General features: G+C 33.7%; 1 protein-coding gene across 8 annotated transcripts in view; it reads left to right on the top strand.

Annotated features, from left to right (window-relative positions):
* LOC108975358 (TLD domain-containing protein 2) overlaps positions 1 to 14,369 on the top strand; it is a 186,220-nt gene that overhangs the window by 80,396 nt on the left and 91,455 nt on the right. The gene's annotated exons all lie outside the window — the stretch shown is intronic.

Below are 14,369 nucleotides of genomic sequence, written 5' to 3'. Positions count from 1 at the left end.
CTGGGCGTTTTCTTTATTTTCTTTATTTTTTTTCAAATATTTGTTAAACATGAACTCGGATGAGACCTTTAACGATTTTTGTTTGTTTGGTTTTTTTTTTTTTTTTTCTTCAGCACTTTTACTTATTATTTGCTGCGTTATCGACAGTTTTGAGTGCTCAATGTGTGTGAGTGCCCACACAAGCTTAAGCTCGAGTGCAAAGTGTGTGGCAGCTCCAAAGGTAAACACAGTGGCACAATGAGTGTTCAGTAAACGAGTCATCTCCATAAACACTCTTGTGGCTGGCAATGAAACGTGGAAGTAATGAAATAAAATAAAATGCTGCGCGAAATCCGGTGCTTACATTACAGGAAGGTCGACTCTGTGACAGCCTTTTAATATTTTTTTATTATTTATGAGCAGCACTTAAGAGTTTACATGTTTATAAAGGCTCGTATATTATACGAGGTGTGTTCAAAAAGTATCGCGAATTTTGAATTTTTTGTGGCGTTATGTTGGTACTCATGTCTCTCACTTATGCCGACAAGCTCGGCCATTTTGAATGTTCATTTAATTRTTGACAGCTGCTTTGCTTGCACGTGTTTTTCATCGTCTTCGATTTTTGCCTATTCAAAAAAATGTATCAAAGAACCTGTATGAAATTTTGTGTGAAAAACGAAATTAAATGCGCGGATGCATTCCGAACGTTGACTGTGGCATACGGAGAAGCTACCGTGGACCGAAGCAACGTTTATCGGTGGTACAAAATGTTCTCAGAAGGCCGAGAAGATGTGACAAAAATTGGCTTTTGCGCCACTTTTTTTTTACTTACTTTTACTTACTTTTTACTCACACATCGTTGCATGTGCGCGACTTTTTGGCCAAAAACAACACACTAATGATGCCGCAGATCTGGCCCCCGGTGACTTTTTCTTGTTCCCTAAACTGAAGAGGCCCATGAAAGGACGACGTTACGCTTCTCTTGACGAGATAAAGACGGCATCGCACGAGGAACTGAACAAGATAAAAAAAAATGATTTTTTGAAGTGCTTCGAAGATTGGAAAAACTGTTGGCACAAGTGTATAATATTTCATGGAGATTACTTTGAAGGGGACAAAATAGATATTCATGAATAAATAAATAATTTTTGAAAAAACACAAAATTCGCGATACTTTTCGAACACACCTCGTAAATATACATATGTATAGATATGTACATATATATATGTTAGCTATGTTCGCATGTTGCTTTTGCTCCAGCTGCGTGCAAATAGTAAAGTCACACTTTCAGTGTTGAAGTTTTGAGGCGAAGTGTTTGCGAACGCTCGGTCATTGACATCCACTTCAGCGGATTAGTAATGTAAACTTCTTAGGCGACAAGTAAGTGTTTATGCACTTGCAAATAATGTTGATCATTTAGGCATCATACCCATGTGCATAGTTATGCATTAGGATGCACCACTTTCCTCCTAAAAAAATATTGTTAAGTATCAAAACTGTTTTTCGAACGACATCACATAAGTTATTATGTTTAAAGACGTTGGTATAATAAGAAGACTTCCAGAATAATATTTAAATTTGGTTCAGATTTTGCATAATTTCATAAAAAAAAAATTTTTAAGAATTTTTTTTTCTTCCCATTAAAGAATTTATATATTTTTTTAATATCTTTAGAAAGCCTCTTTGCCAAAAAATGTTTAGTTTGAAGATACTAGAAATCGATTGTTGAAGTATTTCGAAATGCTGCTTGCACATGCCTTCGTATTTTACCGTAATAATTTATAATAAAGAAAAAGAAATAGTTTCAAGAAAACGTAAGTTATACCCTAATAAATATAAATATGAATTTTACAGCGTTCACCTTTAGCCAAGTCCAAAATTCCTTCTATTTTAAAAATATTTCTCATAGAAATGATCGAAAATTCATTGTTCTGGAAGCAAGTTGCTACAAATCACCATTGCTTGTTTTCAATTCGCAAAACTATTTTAAAGTAAATGTAAAGCTAGGAACACACATATTCTCATTATTTAAAATAAAAATTAACCAAAAAATGTTGGATCGCTTAATTTTGTCGAGCCTTTCTCAAGTTCACTTAGCTTGACTTAAGGTCTTTACAGCCTTGAGTAGTCAGTTTCAAATGACAGAAGCGGAACGAAATAGTGTTATATAAATTCTAATCCAGAATATGTAAAAACGGGTTGTTTTCTTCTTTTCATTGGGAACGTTTTTTACTTTGCGGATTCCAAACTCAGCGCACAATCCTGATGAGAGATGTTTCGCCTGCTCACTTTAGCTCACCTTCAAACGGATGTACTTTGGCTAACCAGAGGATACTGGGACTAAGCCCGGAAGTCGTGAGCTGCTGCGCTTGGGATCTCCAATTTACGCCAATCAGCGAAAAAGAAGAACGATTGACGCACTGCTGTGAACTCGGCTTTGACCGCGTAAGCAGTCTCCCTTTTATTAAAGCTTTTACTTTCGGTAAATTTGTTAAATAAAAATATTATTAAATTACGAAATTGCATTTCTCACTTTGCTAATTTTCAGATAATGTATTTAATTCTATGTAAAATAACAAATACGACCACTTATAATTGGTTTAATGTTTGCTTAATAACAATTATCTTCAATTATAAAAGTAAACAATAAGTACTTAATATGTGTAACGGTAATCAGTAAATTGCTTTATGATCCTTTATTATTCGAGCACCCTAATCAGCGTCTAATAAACACGTAAACACGTAAACACGTAGCCACTCTATAAACCTTTTATTGTCTGAAGCTTTTCGCGCAAATTGACTGGACTTTAAAGTAAGAAGTGAAATTTTAAATTAATATCCGTAGAATCGCGTTGTACATAATAATTTATAATAGTGAAAGGTACTTAGCCTTGAATGGTTTTAACATATTTCTCTAACCGAATTCAATCGTCACAACAGTTTTTTATTGGCCGCAAGACGATATCGTTGCATTAATGTTCGACCTCGCATTTACTAGCACAAATTATACAAAATACCATTCTATAAATGTACACGATTGTCTATCATTAAATTAGTCTTAATACTTAACCTCATCTTTTTTAAGGAAGATGTAATTGCTAGAGTATTCCCTTGTATGCCGATATGGCTGGGTATCCATGAGGGTTTTATTTTTCCTACATTGGCGATAAGGAAACACCGAAGATTACATGTTCGTCTCTACTTTTTTGTGCTATTTGGCAAGCGCGAAGGACGGATGTTGCTTTTGCTGTAAAAACTGAGGAGAAAGACATTAGTATGGCAGACATTATTGTTGCATATCTATTAACGACGCTTAAAGCAATAATATTATTCTGCCTTGAATTATCAGTATAAAGAGTTTTTCAATTAGCGTGTTTGCTTAAAATTTCCAAAAAAAAGGTTGTAAGTAAACATTAATGGGTATGATTTCATTTTTATATTTAATCAAGTAGAAAATAACGCTATCGGGAAGCGGTGCTTAGCTGGACAGAACAGGAATATCCAATTCTTTTACCGCGTCAATTAGCTTTTGTAAGACTTTTTCTTCCTAGGCAGTCATGCTGTTTGTAATGAAGAGTAACCTGTTTTCTAAGGTAGGTAATCCTAATTCGGCTAATATGTTTACTATTGGACTAATCTGGAAAGCTCCAATAGCCTGTCGGGTTGCTGTGTGGTATACGACCGTAATTTTTGCCCCATTTCGTTTCGAAATTATAATTTTATTATTGGGAGTCCATAATCAATTGTTGACAAAATTACTGATTTTACTTTACAAATGAGTGTGTCAGTATTGGTTTCAATTTTTGTATTTCTGCTGCTCTATATTATATTCTAATTTTAAAATATTTTATTTCTATTTCAATGTTCAACTCTTTTAATTCTATTCCTTAGAGTCTCATTCCCTCACGCACCAGCCGTATCGATTGGCGCTGCAATCACTTCCGTGCGATTTTAATTAATTTTAATGAATTTCATATTTTTTCACTGCGCGAGCAGCAGCAACTGATTTGTTGCGTAACAGCTGGGTGCTCTACTCATAGTAAGCCCACTTCCATGTAGTACATATACACATATATATCTACATACAAATACAAGTAGAACGCTGGTGGCAGACTACTCTCGGTTGAAAATTGATGAATGATTGAACAGCGGCATGAACACGCCAAAGAACACAACAAATTATGTAGTTTAATGTATTTTCTTATTTTCTTTAGAAAAAAATTCAAACTTTATAGGGTAGCTGACAATTTTTAAACGTATATAGAAGCACATATTTCTCTCAATCTACGCAGCTACACGTGTTTGATTATTCCATTTTTTATTTTATTTTTTTACAACAGTACGCGAAGTGTGCGGAAATTAATTTTGTCAATCATATGCATTCGGAAATGTTGGCAGTATTGAAAGCATCTGTCAGCGGCAAAAGGCAAAATCGAAGCTTGAACCACAAACAAGATTTGCAAGCATGTGTAAATAGATAAAAGTAGATATGAAGAGACATATGTACATAAATATATTTTTGTATACACATATTCATAAGGAAAGTTAAGTTTGTATATGAATATGTATGTAATGCGAGTATGTATGGTATATAAACAGCTATATATTCCATGTAAGCAGAATGATATATACCAACATATACCAATGTTCTCTTTTAAGCCGCCTCAATTTGTATGTGCTGCTGCAAAGTACTGTCATGCCACCCACGGATTGCTGAGAGATTACTCATAGATTGCCTGTAATCTGGCATTTTAAGTATACGCCGTGTGGTCGGCGGCTTTTAAATATGCTTAATAGTCGTCAGATCGATTGAATAAAGTTGTTTACGTTTATTGTTGAGGATTTGTTGAGGATATAATTTAGTCTAAGATTTTTTTCTGTTCAAGAACCAAAGACAAATTATTAACCTATTTTTTGTTAGACCAGGTATATAATAATATTATGTATCCAAAAAGTCTTAAAGCGCCACCAAATTCTGATATAAAAGACAACTATCTCTTTAGACTATTTCTCAACTACCAGCTTTCCACTTATAAGGTTCTCAATAATACTTCTTTTGTTTTGGTATATCTTACCCTATTAATTATCCCACAAGTTTTAGTAGTCACGTTTTAGAATTGCACTATCCGGAATACACGGGCAAGATTATTTTTCTGTAGGTCTTGCTCTTTGATTGCTTGTTATTGGGAAGAATTTGGATTTTCAATCTAAAGTTTCATAAAGTTGAAGAACCAGAGTTCTCGTCAAATCATTTGGAATTCGCCTCGAACTCGTCCTTTGGACTTAAACTCAGATTAAAAAGATGGCGTATTCTCCAGGTTTCAAATATTTTGTGTTGCAAGAAATATAATATAAACAACTGACGAGTTCTATTCGCCACTTCTCAACAGCAGTTCTTACTCTTGTCAAAAAGTCTATAGGCCTCACGAAAAAAAAGAAATAAATCGTTGGAAGAGAGTATGTGGATCTCATTAAGCAACAACTTCTACATAGTTATGCCAGTTTATTTGATTTATATCAGTTTATATCAGCTTATACCAGTTTCTTGTTCGCTTCGCCACTCTTTCAATCTCTAAGTAACCAGTTTAATTGATTTATACCAGTTTTTACCAAAAAACATACAATATATTCCACAGGAACTACTCTCCAATTTGTACATAAATTTCTAATTTTATTATCAAAAAATACATATGCCAGTTTTGTCTCACTGTATTTGGTAAACGCTTCGTTCTAGCCAAATACGTAATAGATACATATAAGTATATGTAAGCAGATATATTTCAAACTCAGCATAGCTAATAAAATCCGCCTACGTAGCCACAAATGTCTACCAAACTGCTGCCCCGCACTGCGTACACATCACCTCTGCGCCCAGTCGCTTGACGCATTTTATGCATTTTATTTTGCAATAAAGAGTATTAAAATTTTGTCAATGTGCGCTTGCCGATTTATATTTAACATATATTTTGGGAATATGTATAGAAACAAGCCCTGCCGGAAAAATTTAGTTCACGAAAAATAACTTACTAATGTTTTAATATGAAATATTTTATAATCTTTAAAGCAGTCACGCGAATTCTAATATCTGACTTTCCCTTATTTCCGTGCCCAACAGTCTGCCATAAAAGTATGTGCGCTTTTTCAGAGCGTCAGCAACCGTATATTTCCATTGAGCTTAATAAAATATACATACATACATATGTTTGTATGCATGTGCGTATGTAAGCACAATGTAGACCCACATTTATATTATTGTTGTTGTTATGAATATATTGAAACTCTAAAATGTTGCTGCACCGTGACTTATGTCACTGCAGAGGCAAGCCATGGCTGCACCTCCAACAACAAATTTGCGTGGCTCACCTCAAAAATTCTAAATACGTCTGTATGCATGTATGTATGTGTATGTACACGCCAAAGTAAACAATTAAAACAACGAAAAAAACGAAAAAAACGAAAACTAAAACGAAAAATAAATCACAAAAGACGCCAATTTAGCCAGCGACGCGGCTGTGTTACCGTTATCCGCCTTTTTCTATGAAAAGCGAACAAATTTGCAATCGCCTTTTGTTTTGTTCCTGCAAGCCACAACAGACACACAGTTGCAAATATACTTACATATATACAAATGTTTTAATTTAACAAATTGAAAGATTGAGCACACTTTATGCAAATAAAAATTCGCTTTTATATATTTTTCAACTTTTCGTTGTTAGTTGCATTGTATTCTTCTTCGCTCTTTTGTGTTTCAGTCGCGTTGCGCGGGTATTTTTTGCTCACTTTCATTTCAGCTTTTGATTTGTTCTTATAAATAAATTCAAGTTTACACAAATAATGAATGAATGCAAGACAAAAGGCAGCGCAATTCAAGTTTTTGCAATTTTTTCGCATTTATTTTTGCTTTTGTAATAACTGACTTCCACTGGCAGTTCTGTGCGTGCTAGTTTGTAAATACTCTCACACAAACGTATTTATTTATATTTGTTTTTGTAACAAAGCGCATTGTTAAATTGATTTTGACTTATTTGCAATGCGACGATTTAATGGAGACACACGCCTTATTACGTAACTGTTGTAATTCAGTAGCGTTTTCTGGTGGCATGTAGTAAAAAAATTACAAATAAGAAATACAAAAATAATTGAAACAATTTATTCAACATTTGTTTAAGAAACAAGAAAGCTAAATCGATAAAAAAAATTCTTCATTGATGAAATCTCTTTAAATGTGTACATATGTATATGTTCGTGTGAAGTTTGATAGCCATATGTCAATTATTATGGCTTTTTTAGCTGATTTTTGCCAGGCTAAAAGTTTTTCTGGCATTTTTTATATTGCGTCAATAGACTCATGACATGCAGTTTCGAAAAAAATCGCAGGGATCCACATATGGCAAGTACGGTTGCTGAGTTATGAGACTCGTTTCCTGTTCAAGTTTGTAGTCCAGCCTTGACGCGCTTCATACCTAAGATAATTACTAAAGTGGTTAGATCGAATCATAAGAGATTCTCTGCTATATCTCTGATGCCAGCACGATGATTTTCAAGCACTGTTTCAAGGTTATTGTCATTAACCAAGACTTATGGATGGCTCCCATGAGGCAAGCTTTCAACTTTGAGTGAATACCTTTTTGTCACTAAATTTGTATATTCCCATTCCCCAGAGATAAAGTTCGTAATGAAATTTCCAAAAATATTTTTGCAATATTTGCAACGTTCCGAAGCTCAATATTTTTCCTTTATAAAAATTGCAGGACAACAGCTCAAGGTGATCAAGATCAAGAAATTTTGTGTGATCGCGAATCGAATCGTTGGTATAAACTGGTATAATACGGTCAAAACACGTAAACAATCAATACAATAGTTTTGGAATCATAAATTCATATAAATTTGTCAAAGGAGTCAATAATTGGAATTCAAAATATAAATCGAAAGTAATTGAAGTCTTATATTATTATAGGCAAGATGTAGTGTCTTTGCTTATATGAAAAAATCGCCATTTGACTAAACTAAGTTGAAAAAAGAGTAATTCTAAATTTGAAACCGAAATTCTTAAAGACGTGTTAATGTGTTAAAGTTTGGCCCGAATAACCTTTATTACATTGCTACCGATCTTTTGGCTCAATCCTTTATATTTATTTGATTAGAAAAAATGCTCCAAATAATTTTTTGCTAGCTTACAAAAATAGGTCCATTAAAGTTCTTTAGTATTGGTAGATACTATTAATAGAAATGCTCCTCAATTGGTTCAGATAACGAGATTGTAAATTGTGTCACTGAAGTAGTTGTTCATAAACGTTCAATTTAGTTTGTTCAAAGATATTTAGACAGCCGACATTTCTATACCCTGAACAGGGTATATTAAGTTAGCCACGAAGTTTGTAACACGCAGAAGGAATCGTCCAAGATATAAATGACCAGTATGTTGAGCTGATTCGATTTAGCCATGTCCGTCTGTCTGTCTGTCCGCCTGCCTGTATATATACGAACTAGTCCCTCAGTTTGAAAGATTTCGTTTTGAAATTTCGGAAACGTCATTTTCTCTTCAAGAAACTGTTCATTTGTCGGAACTGCCGATATCGTACCACTATAACATACAGCTGTCATTACAAACTGAACGATCGGAATTAAGTTCTTGAATGGAAAACTCTAACATTTGACAAGATATCTTCACGAAATTTAGTATAGATTATTTTCTAAGGCAACAATGTAATCCCCGAAGAAATAGTTCAGATCGGTTAACTATAGCATATAACTGCCGTACAAGCTGAATGATCGAAATCAAATGCTTGCATGGGAAACTTGCTCATTTACGATATATCTTCATGAAGTTTGGTATGAGTTATTGTTCATAGAAATAATGTAATATCGGAAGAAATTGCTCAGATCGGCTTACTATAGCATATAGCTGCCATACAAACCGAACGATCGGAATCAAGGTCTTGTATGGAAAACTTTCGCGTTTGACGTGGTATCTTCACGAAATTTGACATGGATTATTGCTTAAGGTAATAATATAATCTCCGAAAAAATTGTTCAGATCGGTTTACTATAGCATATAGCTTCCATACTAACTGAACACACAGTTACTAACAGAAATGCACCTGTGAAGGGTATATTAGCTTCGGTGCAGCCGCAGGTAACGTTTTTTTTTCTTGTTTAATTTTTGTTAGTGAAAATTTCTGTATGAGAAAAATATTAAATTGAATTAATTAATGAAATATTCGACTAATCCAGTTCTTAAAATAAAGTCTTGATTGCGTGCTTATATTGCTGAGAAGAAAATATATAATCTGCTAACTTACTCTGTATAAAATTCAAGACTTATTATATGTCAAAGGCTTTGGTTAATGCTGCCAATTTCAAGTTTCGTTCAAATCAGTTTTATTTTTATGTATTGTACATTCTATCTTTCATTATTTATCTCCCTAATCAGTATTTTAGTTGACGACACTGTGTTGCATACGCATTTGATGAGATAATTAAGCGCTAATCGGTAGCAAATTAAGAAATAGCAGATTGTCTATTAAAAACTAATTGTCAGTCAAAATTTAAAAAAAATTTAAAAAATTGCTAGTAATTAAGATTAGCTGGTTAAAATTTTGTTAGCTGGTTACTCATGAAACTTTACAAGTATAGGCTTCTCATATAATGATATATGCTTCTGTGAAACAGGTTAAATTGGTAGACAATTGAGTGATAATTGTCAATTAATTTGTTGAAAATGTGAATGGCTAATTTGTGAAGAGATAAAAAATAGTGTCCCCTTGGATTGATTTACTGTTTTACCAAGAATTTAGCGGTCATTAGCTCTGTTCTAGACCAAATTAGTAAATAAAATTATAAGGATCGAAATGTATCCGAAACAGTTCTTTAAATTTTCTTCTAAAAATGTATAGAAACGCTGCCAAGCACATGCTTATTCAAGTTTTTCAATATTGCATTGTTGTTGTTAAGAAAAAAACGATTGCTGTAACGCATTTTTTTGTCAAGGAAAACATTTTAAGGACAAGGCTGCGGCATGAAAAGCACAACGCAACAAAACTCATAAGCGAATGCAGTAAATTATAAAAATAAACATATGAAAACAACAACAATAACAATGCAACTAACTGCCAAATGACAGGTAAATAGAGCGACTAACGAGAATGACAGCAAAAAAAGAGAAAAAAACGGTTAACACACAATCGGGCTTTGTGGTATGCGTTAGCTCGCCGTTATACGTCGTATATATTATGTACATATACATATGTATAAGTAAGTATTATATAATACTCATATGTACATATATATGTATATGTATGAATGAATATGGAATCGCCGGATTAACTAACTGACAAGCGGTCTACGCTTGACTGGTGGTAAATAAAGGGTGTCGCAATTGAAACTTGTTTACTTAATTATTTATACAATATTTGTAAACTTCACAACTGGTATAAAATACAAGTATACAATGACTAGTATAATCAGGTAGTGATAGAATTGTAGCTGGTTACACAATTTGAAATCTCTTTTATTAAACTCCACAAACAGTTTAAGTTTATGGTTGCTTTCCCAAGTAATTTTTTTGGACGAGAGAGGAGAGCTTATTCCCAAATAATAGGGAATAGTCTGTCGAGGAAAGGTGTCTTGAAAACTGGGAGTGAAAAATTCATAAAATTGTGTCTTAACTGTCTTAACTATGTCTAAACAAAAAAGACAAAAATGGTGTTAAATGCAGGGTCGATTGGCAGGTGCTGGGGCTCCTATGGAGCCTAATTACTATTTTTAAGTTCATGCGAAATTATGAATGATACATAAATATACTTAGTCTCAAATTTTTGCAGTTTCCTGACAATTATTGTGGTGAAGTATCTTTTGAAAGTCTCCAAAATAACAGTTTTCTAAATCAACGCTGATTCGACCGATCCAATTTTCACACCGATTGTGCAGAGTCGAATATTCTGAATATCCTTGTTGTGAGCAATTCTCTACGAAATTTGGCCGTTTTTTAGCCACTGACCGATTCTAATGCATTATTGTTTCGACAAGAATGAGCTGTAATGGCCTTAATAGCGATTGTGTCAAATATATTTAATGCGCTTTGAATTTTAAAAAATTTAGCTGAAATTATTGCAACTAAAGAAAATCGAACAAATTTTTGATATCAAAAATATTGCACATCTTTCAGTTGTACAGCTTGAAGGGTGCTTTGAGATTATACTTTTATATCGATTTTTTGTTTGCTTTTTTTTTTATAAAATAACCATCTCTACATTAGCAAATTATTGGTTTACAGTTTTGTTATGGTCCAGCACCCTTCATAATATCACAGAAAAGCATAGACACCCTTTAACAGCAAGCTGGAAACATCCTGCTATACTAACATGATAAGTAACAAGAAAGAAATCAAAACTAAATGAGAAATAAAATATGTCACTGATTGAAATTTGAGGTTAAAAAGATTAGACGAAAAATCATAAACAATAAGCAATTACGGAGAGCAACCGTTAAGTGGAAAGTGCGCTGAGAAAATAAAACTAAGCTGCATAAATTACTAAAACCATAAATAGCAATAAGTTAAATGCCAGCACACATTCCAAAGTAKAAATAAATATTTGAAATGGAAAAACTGAAACCCCATAAAATATCCCAAGCAAACGCGCGGCATTCACGACAAATTTATTTTCTCCATATTACCGCTTACCGCTTTGCATTGGGCGTTGACGTGGTTGTGCGCACGCGCGCATAAACAAAACGAATCAATTAAAAAACGATTAAAATTGTGCATCTTTTATGAGATTTTTATCGCTTAGGGGTTGTCAATTGTCTAACGCTACTGCCACTGCACACGAGATATTTCTACCTCACGCCCTCCCTTCTGAAGTCATATACTCATCACTTGATTTTCGTTTTCTAAATGCAATTGGCAATATAAATAAATTCCTTCAAATAAGGAACTTCTAATTTCGAATGGAGGTGAGAGCAGGGTTGCAAACAGTGCATTAAATAAGAAAAAGCGTTTATTTCGGTGGCACCGAAGCTATAATACCTTTTACAACAGCAAAACATTGCTTACAAGAACTGATCAGTCAGTTTGTTTGGCAGTTATATGCTATAGTGATCTGATCTGAGATTCTTCGGAGAATACATTATTGCTTTGGATATAACCCTCGTCAAATTTCGTGAAAGTAGCTCGTCAAATGAAAATGTTTTTCAAACAAGCGCTTGACTCCGATCGTTCCGTTTGTATGACTGTGTCCAAAAAATAAGGTGCCATTTGAATTTAAACTGCGCACGTCGAAGGACTTGGAGAATTATTTTTTTTTTTAGGTTGGTAGTACTGTCAGTCAAAATATTCATTAGTGTTTGAGATACGTGTCGTTTTGTGAGCTGCTAAAAGTGAGTTTTTCGTTTTTTGCGATGTCGAAATTTGTTGAGCAGAGAATTTGCATTAAATGATCATTTCGCCAAAAACACATCCCATATCGTTCCGCAACCACCGTATTCACCTGATCTGGCGCCGTGCGACTTCTGGCTGTTCACCAAACTCAAAAGACCGCTCCGGGGACACCGTTTTTATACGATAAAGGAGATTCAAGCCGCAGCGAAGACGGAACTGAAGGCCATCCCGGAAAGTGACTACAACCAGTGTTTCGAAGATTGGAAAATCCGTTGGCATAATGTACTACATCTAGCGGGGATTACTTTGAAGGGGATGAAATTGATTTGGAAGAATAAATAAAGAATTTTCAAAATAAATACAATGTCACCTTATTTTTTGAGCACGAGTATGATATAGTGATCCAATAGAGAAAAATTGCAGATCGATATTTCAAAATCTGAAAGTCTAGTTCGTGCAGACGGACGGGCGGACGGAGAAACAGACAGACAGACAGACGGTCATGGCTAAATCGGTTCAACTTGTCACGCTGACCCTTATGTTTATATTTTATTGGCTATCCTGTGTTTCCTTGTGGGTGTTACAAACTTCGTGGCAAACTTAATTTAAACTGTTCAGCTTATAAAAAATTATTGCATTAATCCTTGAATTATTTTTTTTTTCATTTGTTATCCCTAAAATCTTAATTAGAAACTAATTTGCAAATGTTTAACCCCAAGTACCGTAAAGCAAAAACAGAACCGTTTTAATTCTTTTTCAAATCATTAAATCGAACATACTTTCGCGATTCCAAAATGTTTGCAATCAATTAGGTTAATTTGCAGATATTTACACTTTTTTTTTTATCAAATTAGGTTTATAATGCATATCCTGGAAACTCATAAGAAACCGAGTGTCTTTTTTCGCTTGAAAAATCTGCTGAAAAAATCAGGTTTTCGAAGCTTAAAGCTCGAGAGGAAATATGTATTGTTGTCTGCATTTCAAATTAAAGCGAACACAAAATTGAAGAAATCTCTTATATAAAAAAAGCGCTCAAAGAGTAAATGCTCGCAAGTCTGTGGAGACCAAAACTTAAGAGTTCGGAAAAGAAAGAAAGAAACGAATGCTTAAACTTTTGTCACCGTTTTGACATGAATAAGCTTCTAATAAAATCCTCTCTTTAGCTTATAGCCCAAACCCAACAGATTTTGAGAAAGTAAAGTGCAAATCGATAGATAGATGTCTTGTTCCCGTTACAAATGCAATAGTAAAATAAGCTCCGCCGAAGTTCATGAAACACTCTTACTAATTAATAGCTTGAAGTTTGGATCTAAAAATTTCATAAAAGTTCTAATTTCTAATACCGTTTACTCCTAAGGAACACAATTAAAGCCAAACCAACGAAAGTCTAATCTTTAACTTGAAAAAATGTGCTGAAAGACTGATCCTGCAGACTTTCAAAGCTTAAAGCTCCAAAGTACTTTGTCTGCACAGAACTTACATTTAATCTAATGTATCTCAATTCCGTCATGTGATTTTACGAAAGATATTGTTTTCAAGCACAACGAAAAACACCTCATTGTGCCACAACAATAAATCGATCAAATTGGCGCAGTCGATGCAGCAAGAGATAAGAAAATAAACGATTTACATTCTATAACTACTTGTATATACATATGCACATACACATATATCTATTAATATGTTTGTACGTATTTATGTTAGGAAATTACCTTTAGTACCTCAAGAATATAATTTTGGCTATTTCCACATAAAAGCAAAGACGTGTAATAAATATTCCCACTATATCGCTAAAGACGCTATCGCAACATACACACATACATATACATACATATATATCTTATATAACTTATATGGAAGTACTATCTCTTGTTGACAGCCCTATTTCATATTAAAATAAAAATATTTTTAATGCCGCTGTCTAAACATGTGAAGACATAAACTCAACAAAGTAGCAACAGTGCCTAAATATTTACTGGCAGTCCGGTAGCACATGACTACCCAGTCAAC

This window comes from Bactrocera latifrons, unplaced genomic scaffold, assembly GCF_001853355.1.
Source record: "Bactrocera latifrons isolate USDA-ARS-PBARC rearing strain unplaced genomic scaffold, ASM185335v1 scaffold_64, whole genome shotgun sequence".
Taxonomy (NCBI): Eukaryota; Metazoa; Arthropoda; class Insecta; order Diptera; family Tephritidae; genus Bactrocera; species Bactrocera latifrons.
This window is presented reverse-complemented; position numbering and strand designations above follow the sequence as displayed.